The following is a 9253-nucleotide window of genomic DNA, read 5'->3' as shown; positions in this document are numbered from 1 at the left end:
AATTTAACGAATTGTTATTCGAGTGGTCCTGTCATCTCTGGAGAATTGTTTGTGTTTTTTTTTAAGTCAGGGGAAATAATTCAAATAAATATTATGCTCTTTGCTCGCATTGATCACAATATGTTTGAAGCATGCTGATTTCATTCATTCACTTCGACAATTTAAAGAATTGTTATTCGAGTGGTCCTGTCATCTCTGGAGAATTGTTTGGGGGTTTTTTATATGTCAGGGGACATAATTCAAATAGATATTATGCTCTTTTGAGTTTTCTAATTCAAACGTTTGGACCAACTGCGATGTGTATAAAATAAATAGTCATTGTTTAGAATCAAAATACGTTAAATTTTATTTATGTCTGGGGGAAATAATTTAAATAGATATTTAATGTTTGCCCTTTCGGGGTTTCTAATTCAAAGGTTCGGACCAACTGCGATGTGTATGAATAAATAGTCATAGTTTTAAAACAAAATACGTTAAATTGATCACATTCAATTGAGTTTACAACAGGCGCGGTGGCGAACAAGTTTTTCCCCATATATTCTCGCGGGACAGGAGAACAAAAATACTTAAAAATGGTAGTGATCCCCGTCGGAATTTACTCCGAAAAGAGCCGGTTGGTGATTTGGTTGATTACCCGTCAGTCCGCCTAGCGGGGGCCGGGCTTCGCATTCCCAAGTGGGGCAGCACCCCCCCCCCCCCTTTCTGAAAGTCCTGGATCCGCCCCTGTACAATGCTCCGATCTTTATGTTCTAAGGGTTAAGAGAGAGGGAGAGAGAGATGGGGTTTAACTAGGTCATTTCGGGATTAACATGTGGTTCAATTTCATTTCAATAATTCGCTTGCGCGTAGGGGTCTTTAGAAGTGGGAGGAAACCTACGGGGTTGGACAGGCGACCCTACTCCCTGTCACGTACAACCCGGGAATCGAAACCACACCCTCCGTTCTGCATCACTGACAAGGAGAAACCACGCTGGAAAATCTGGATGAACTTTCTCGGCCAATGCAGGGAGCGAAATTCTTTTAAACTCTTGTTTATTCAGACTTGCCTGTTGTGTAAACTCGAAAGAATGAACTGTGTGAGAATATGTAGAGTAATTGCTCCTGCGACCGAAACATCACATACGCCATACAGTGTGTCATGGGGAACATTTTGCCCGGACAGCGGCGCTACGGCCAACTCATATATCGAATTCCAACTGCCAAGGGATCTTTTACGTGCGCGCCAATGTGTACACGGGACCTCATTTTTTCGTCCCATCCGAACGATTACACAGCTGTCCTCGCCAGGGCCTCAGACGTGCACCACTGACATGGGGGAAATACCACGCCGGAAAATCTCGATGAACTTTCTCGGCTAACACCGGGATCGAACCCGCGACCACCAGGCAAGCGAGCCCGCGACTTACTTACTTAGCCACCGTGACTCATTCAGAAGGTTTAACAGTCATATTCCGATTGGAAATAAAACTTCGATTGTGGTTCCTCATGTGTAACCTGATGAAAATGGAGCATACCAATGGTCTAAACCTTAAAATCTGCACTACTGACAAGGGGAAACCATACCGGAAACATTCGAGGAACTTTCTCGGGGTTGGTGCTAAATGATAAGGCCAGGGCCCTTATTTACGAAAACTTAAACTAAGATACAATCGAAATTTTAAGAAATACTGCAATTCGATTGGCTGACCAATATGCAAATTGGATATATGCAAATTGATTCTTACTGGTCAGCCAATCGAATTGCAGTATTTCTTAAAATTTCAATTGTATCTTAGTTTAAGTTTTCGTGAATAAGGGCCCAGCTCAATTTATCTTCATAGGTCACAAGATGTAAAAAGGGGTAGCGCTAACCCTAACCCTGGACCTAGCCCCAAATTCTTAAACCTAACCTACAATCTCGCCAACAATCACGTGCCTAACCTTATTTACATCTCAGCGACCTTGACAAAAATTGAGCTGGCCTTAACAAATAGATTTAGCCCTTTCTCGAGCAACACGCGCCGGCATAGTACTCGGAAAAGCCATAGTGGCTCCCTCGTGTTAGATCACATTAAACATTTCATTGCCTTTGATGTTTTGTGCATTCACTGGGTCGATATTGGAAATCACAAACTTTTATATCCGGTTGAAACACGTCTTCGTTTAACGATTTTTTGATGTTCTTTACTATTTTGGCTTAACAATGTTGTTATTTTTTTGTTTATCGATTGCCTGGTAGCAATGTGAAACTTATGAAAGATGCCCTAAATCTACTTATTAGAGACTTGGGTACTTTAAAGGCTCAATACCACTCTTGTTGTAACTGAATAATATGTTCCAATCTTTATTCTGGTCAACAAATTGTACTATTTTACAATATTCCAATTAATTGATGATACAAATTTCATCTTAACACACCTAATTTAAAAAATTGGAAAAATTCAACTAAATGATTTGAAAAGTCTGACGTAAAGCTTTTCAAATGTTACTTGGATTTAAAAATATTTTTGAACCCTCTGGACAAGTAAAATAGGATTTAATGATAATTTACACAACAGGTAGGACACTAATACATCTAGTACTTAGAATAAGGCTATTTTTTATTTTCTGGAGCTGTCAAGCCAGCAAGGGTGTTATTGTCCCTTTAAACTTGTTGATCAACTCGTTGCTTATATAAAAAAAACAGTAGTTGCTACACTAGATGTGTTATTAACATTAGATACCAGTTACTAACATGTCCCTTAAACATACATTATACAAGAGGTAACGCTGCCTATTGCAGGTCTTTCTTTAGGCCTGAAATGTTATCTAAATTAGACTTTATTAACTTGCCAAGACCATAATCAACTCCCAATGTCATCGCATGCTCGAGATTTTCAACGAATTTGAACAGGATTTGCGGATAATGATTTAATGCAATAATGGATAATCGAGCAATCACAATCGAGACTCAACAGCCCTACAACGTCACTCAGAATGAAATGAAATGGGGTTTAACGTCCTACTGTTCTGCTCCTATACTGGGCTAATGAAGATGGGCATACGCCATACAGTGTGCTATGAGGGGAATCTTGCCCGGGCAGCGGCACTATCGTCTACTCTTATATCAAATTCCAATTCCAACTGCCTAGGGATCTTTTACGTGCATTCCAATGTATCATCCGAAGGGCTAGACAGCTGTCCTTGTCAGGCCCTCCGTCCTGCATCACTGACAAGGGGGAACCACGCCGGAAAATCTGGATGAACTTTCTCGGCCAATGCAGGGATTGAACACCTGACCTCCAGGCTAGCGAGCCAGCGTCTTATCCACTTAGCCACGTGATTACCCCCCGCTCAGAATGAAGTAATTTGACTTTAATTCAAGATATCCCCTTTTCATATCTATTTTTAAACTATTACCTATCAGTGTAGGGAGCCGGTGCCCCCCCCCCCCCTCAAGTTCATTGAACCTTCGTTTTTCGGGCACAAACATCAAAGAATGCGACCATATAAATGTAATTGTAAAATGCACAAGACCTCGCGCAATAAAATTTGCGAAAAGATCATTTTAGTTATTGATTTATTCATTCTGAAAAGTTAGAGCTGGCGTGCCATAAAACTTCATTCCATTCTGAAAATTCGGGTGACAAAGAAACTTTTCCGACAAATAGCCCCCCCCCCCCCAACTGAGCTTGACCCCCTCAGCCTATGTCTGCCAGCTCTGTATCTAAATCTTAAAGTAGCTAAGTCTCTAACTTAATATCATCAAAGGTCTTGGACTTTGAAAATACGAATTATTTGTCAATTTAAATCAACATTGGTGTTGTGGTTTATACCAGGAACATCCGACATCCAATATTTAAGACAAAATAAACATTTTACCAGCGCCATTTGTAACAAGGGACTCAACGAACATATTCCACAGGCCATATCAAACGGTGACCCCATAGTTTTAAGGTTTCCAAGGCGGCCATATTGGATTTATACTAATGATTGGACTATGGCGTTATGACGTCACATGCACGTAATTTGGCATTGTTTTTCTGATTCTGTGGTAGCACTTTCCTGTCTACCCGCAAAAACATTTACACCCTCTGAACTCAACCATTCCCGATATATTGCATTTTTAAGGTTCCAATGGCAGTCATATTTGATTTATGCCAATTGTTGGACGTATGACGTAATGACGTCACAGGAACTTCATGTGTTATGCTTTTTTTTATCCTTTGGTACCACTTTTATATCTACCCCTAATACATTTACACCCTATAAGCTCAAGCATTCCCGAGATATTGGAGTTTTAAGGTGCCAATGGTGGCCATATTGGATTTATGCTAATTACTTGAAAATCTATCTTTTTATTTTGGATTCAAGCTAATAGCTGGCGTCACCTGGCATTGTTTTATAGTCCTATCTACTTGTAATACATTTACATCCTCCAAACTCAACCATTCCCGATATATTGGAGTTTTAAGGTGCCAATGGAGGCCATATTGGATTTATGCTAATTACTCGAAAACCTATCTTTTTATTTTCGGCGATTTTTGTTTGGGAGACCTTCATGGACCCCTCTACCAGATTCCATCGAGCAAATTATGTTGCAGTTTGTTCTAGGTCATTTATTATATTTACCGGACTATATTATTATCTGGAGAGCATGCGCAATAAATACGACCCGTGAAGACTGAAATAACAAGTTGATTGAGACTTCTGGCGTATTTCGCCGAACATAAATGATTAGAAATTACAGTAAAAACGGAAGAAAAAAATGAATGTAAATCAGTTTATATACATTCATATTACATTATTATATGCGTTACAGCTCATTTGTGTCAATATCTAAGTCTTAAAGTAGCTAAGTCTCTAACTCAGTATCATCCAAAACCTTCGACATTGAAAATACGAATTATGGTCTTATGGTCTTACCGGGAAAATATGGGCTTCTGATATCCAATATTAAAGACAAAATAAACATTTTACGATTCGTACACGAATCGTGTACCATAATGCGTTTCAGTGCAATTTGTAACAAGCGACCCGATGAACGAGGTTAGACATATTGCACAAGTCATGTTAAACGGTGACCCCATATTCTTATCTGGAGAGCATGTAGATTGTCATTCGATTGAGACCTCTGGCGTATTTCGCCGAACATAACTGCTTTGAAATTAGAGTAAAAACGGAAATGATTGAATTTAAATCAGTTTATTTACATTCATATTTCATTATTATATACATTGCGACCCATTTGTGTCAATTTGTAGGTCCAAAATATTAGCGATTTACCTCCTTTAAGTAACGAATTTTTTATCTTTCTTTATGACAACAATAATCCTAGATTGAGTTCTAAAACTAATGGTATTGATCTATGTTCCTTTGTTTCCATAAGCATTAACTCAAGAACTTTTAATTGCAATAGAAAATATTTAATCGTTGCACCGAATAATCCATTGCATCACTTCTTTGCATCAAATGATGTTTTGTAAAGATTTAGATGCCGTTAACCATTTGTCTTTTGTAAGATTGAAAAGGGCATCATAAACAAAACACGCACAATTAACGTATTTTTTATTTATTTATTTATTTTACTATATATCCATTTTCAAAATAGAAAAAGAAAATAATACGATTCTGGTTGCTACGACAAACAATTAGTTACCCGGCAATCGACATCCTACCATTATCATGGCTACAGAGTGTAACGATCGCGGTGGGGGGGGGGGCATGTTGGCCAGTAAGAGGCTGGCTTGCTATCCTGGAGGTCGAACGAGAAATCTTTTCGGGACTTTTCTGACTTGGTTCTCCCTTGTCAGTGGTGCGGGACGGAGGGTCTGACAAGGACAGCTGTCTAGTCGTTCTGTTGGGACGAAAACCCGAGGTCCCGTGTACACATTGGTGTGCACGTAAAAGATCCCTTGGCAGTTGGAATTCGATATAAGAGTAGGCCGTAGTGCCGCTGTCCGGGCAAAATTTCCCCAAAAAGCACACTTTATGGCGTATGCCCGTCTTCATTAGCCCTAGCCTGTTCAGAGCAGAACAGTAGAACGTTAAACACCATTTCATTTCGTTAAACCAGGTTTCAACTGTATTTGGACAAACGAACTTTCAAGCTTGTTTTAAGAATTTGGAAAGTCGAAAGAAAACACAAATTTAAAGTGTATTGTTGTCGCTGGTCAGCAACTGGTCTTTTTAGACCTGCGGCTTTTTGTCAGCCGAACAAGGTACTAATATCCGAGTGCCGGAATGTTCACTGTGTACCCTAATATTATCATCATGGCTATTGAGATCCAGTTGCTGCGTATGACCCCCGAAACCCCAAAAGAAGGTGTCCCAAAATGGGCTGGATCAAACATTGGGGATGCCACATGGAACCATTTGCTTCTCCTTTTCAGTGGAGTGGGTTGGAGCTTGCAAAGAACAGAGTTTAGTCCGGGTGAAGGCCAAACCGCGGTCGCTTGTAAACGTTGACGTGCACGTAAAAGACCACCTGTCAGTTTGCTTTCCGTCCTATCGGATTAAAATACAGATCTATATTATATCGTTTCGTTTTGTTTCTTTTATACTTTCGATGGCTTACACTACACGAAGATCTGAAAGTTGTACTCGAATGTCGTGTCAGGGGTCGTACGGCGGCTTTTGACCGTATGTCGTCAGACATTGATTAATCAATCTAGTGATTTACCCACAGTTACGTACATGGCCGTAACAGACTGTTTCATTGGCTTAGGCCTCACTTCAACCAAAACGCCGGTAATATAACAACTCTTCCAGATCCTAGTGTAGTAAAGACAAAAAAAACCCGAAATTTTGAACGATAAAAATCAGATTGTATTACACTGTATGGTACAGGTCATTATTGGGTCGGTTGGATGGGGGATGGCCGAATGGTTAGCACCTGCGCTCTGTATCATAAGGTTTGTCATTGAGTCAACTAGCGTGGTTTCGATTCCCGGGTTGTACGTGACAAGGGTCGCCTGTCCAACCTCGTGGGTTTTCTCTTGGTCCTTCGGCGGTTTCTTCCCACTGCTAAAGACCCCTACGCGCAAGCGAGTTATTGAAATAAAATTGAACCATGTGTTAGTCCCGAAATGACATAGTTTGTGTCGAGTGGACGTTAAACCCATCTCTCTCTCTCCCTTCTCTCATTGGGTCGGTTGGTGCGGAAAAGTAGGACGTTAAATCCCCCCCCCCCCCCTCAGTTGCCTGTTCAATGGTCGCTCATCCAAATACACGACAATTCCCATGTAATACTTATACACCCACGCACTTAAAATGCTTTGAAATAGGAGGGATAATTATTATTAACCTAACTGTAATTAGTTTACAGGTCCACAGTAACAATGTTATATAATGGAAAACTGTTGAAATGTTGAAGTCAGAAGTCGAAAATCAATTAATAATCAATTATTAGAAATGCGAATCAGAGAACTAATGCACCGGGATGTCTGTTTCTATATACTAAACAAAGTTGTTTCTGCAGTATTCTAGATCAATTACAATCTCAGTCACGATAAACAATCGTGAAACGTTTAAAGGAGCTAAATCGCTAATGTTTAGTACCTAAAAATTTACAAAGCATATAACAATGTAATATGAATGTTTATAAACTGATTTACATTCAATCCTTTCCGTTATTACTCTAATTTCAATTCAGTTATGTTCGGCGAAGTACGTCAAAAGTCTCATTCGAATTGCAATCTCTAGCGCCTGGTTATTCCAGTTTACACCGTAGTTATTTATTGCGCATTCTCTCCAGATCAGAATATGGGGTCACCGTTGGACATGGAATATGTCTAGCCTCGTTCGTCGTGTCCCTTATTACAATTGGCGCTGAAACGCATTATGGTACACGATTCGTGTACCAATGGTAAAATGTTTATGTTGTCTTAAATATTGGATATCCGAAGCCCATCTTTTCCAGGTAAAATCACAATATCAATGTTGATTTAAATTGACAAATGATACGTGTTTCAATGTCGAAGACTTTGGGTGATATTGAGTTAGAGACTTAGCTACTTTAAACAATATCAAATAATTATAGAATACGTGCAATACATATCTAAATGGGGTTCTATCAAATAGCTGCCCCAGCAGTCAGAATCCAGATCTGATAGTTGAAATTTTCTTTTTGATGCCAAATATTGCGTTTTGTAGATGAGGACCATTTCGTACTTCTTGCTGTAAGGAGATATCCTAAATCACTGGTAAATAAAATGACGAACAATGAAAAACTGAAACGAGAAGACGTAAGCGGGCATGTATAAAATACAATAAAGCAACAAATGGAAAAAATGAAATAAAATTGGGTTTAATATAGTACTGTTCTGCTTCTATACTGGGCTAATAAAGACGGGCATACGCCATACAGTGTGCTATGAGGGAAAATTTGCACGGGTTGTTTATTAGCTGTAAATAGAGAGAGAGAGAGAAATGGGGTTTAACGTCCACTCGACACAAACTAGGTCATTTCGGGACTAACATATGGTTTAATTTTATTTCAATAATTCGCTTGCGCATAGGGGTCTTTAGCAGTGGGAGGAAACCGGAGGACCCGGAGAAAACCCACGAGGTTGGACAGGCGACCCTACTCCTTGTCACGTACAACCGGGGATTCGAAACGACGTCAGTCGACTCAATGACAGACTTTATGATACAGCGCGCGCACGCTAACCATTCAGCCATCCAACACCCCAGCTGTAAATAACTATCAGTACCAAACACATTCAGGGGAATATGTAACGAACCCGTCTTGCGACCGTCTAGTTCAAAATCATGTAAACAGAATAAAAGCCAATTCGGAGCCTAAATGTCAAGAAACGGACATCCTTGGGCAGAAACGGTTCCGAAGTCTATGCAGCTTAACGCAGGTGAAATGGCATACCCTGTGTTTCCACTGGACATTCATATATATGTACACATATATATTATTGTTAATTTCAGATTCCACCAAGTTACACTAGGCCCAATTGTAAATCGGATTATGTACATATATTTGTTTAGCAACTATCATTTCTCAATGACGGGAAGCTAATTTCCCTTCATCGAATCGATGAAATAGGTCTAACAATGTTCCAAATCTACCAAACTCAAGAGCTGGCTCAGTATGTAAGGGGCTCCCTCATTAACTTGGAGGTCCCGTGTCAGTTGTGCAGGAGGGGGGGGGGGCTTTCTGAGATCCCGTGTTTGGCGTATGCGTGTCTTCCTTAGCTCCGAGGAGTCACGGTGGGTAATAAGACGCTGGCTCGCTAGCCTATAGGTGGCGTGTTCGATCCCTGCAATGGCCGAAAAAGTTCAT

Source organism: Patella vulgata, chromosome 6 (assembly GCF_932274485.2).
Source record: "Patella vulgata chromosome 6, xgPatVulg1.2, whole genome shotgun sequence".
NCBI lineage: Eukaryota > Metazoa > Mollusca > Gastropoda > Patellidae > Patella > Patella vulgata.
The sequence above is the reverse complement of the archived record's forward strand: the minus strand, read 5'-3'. Positions refer to the sequence as shown.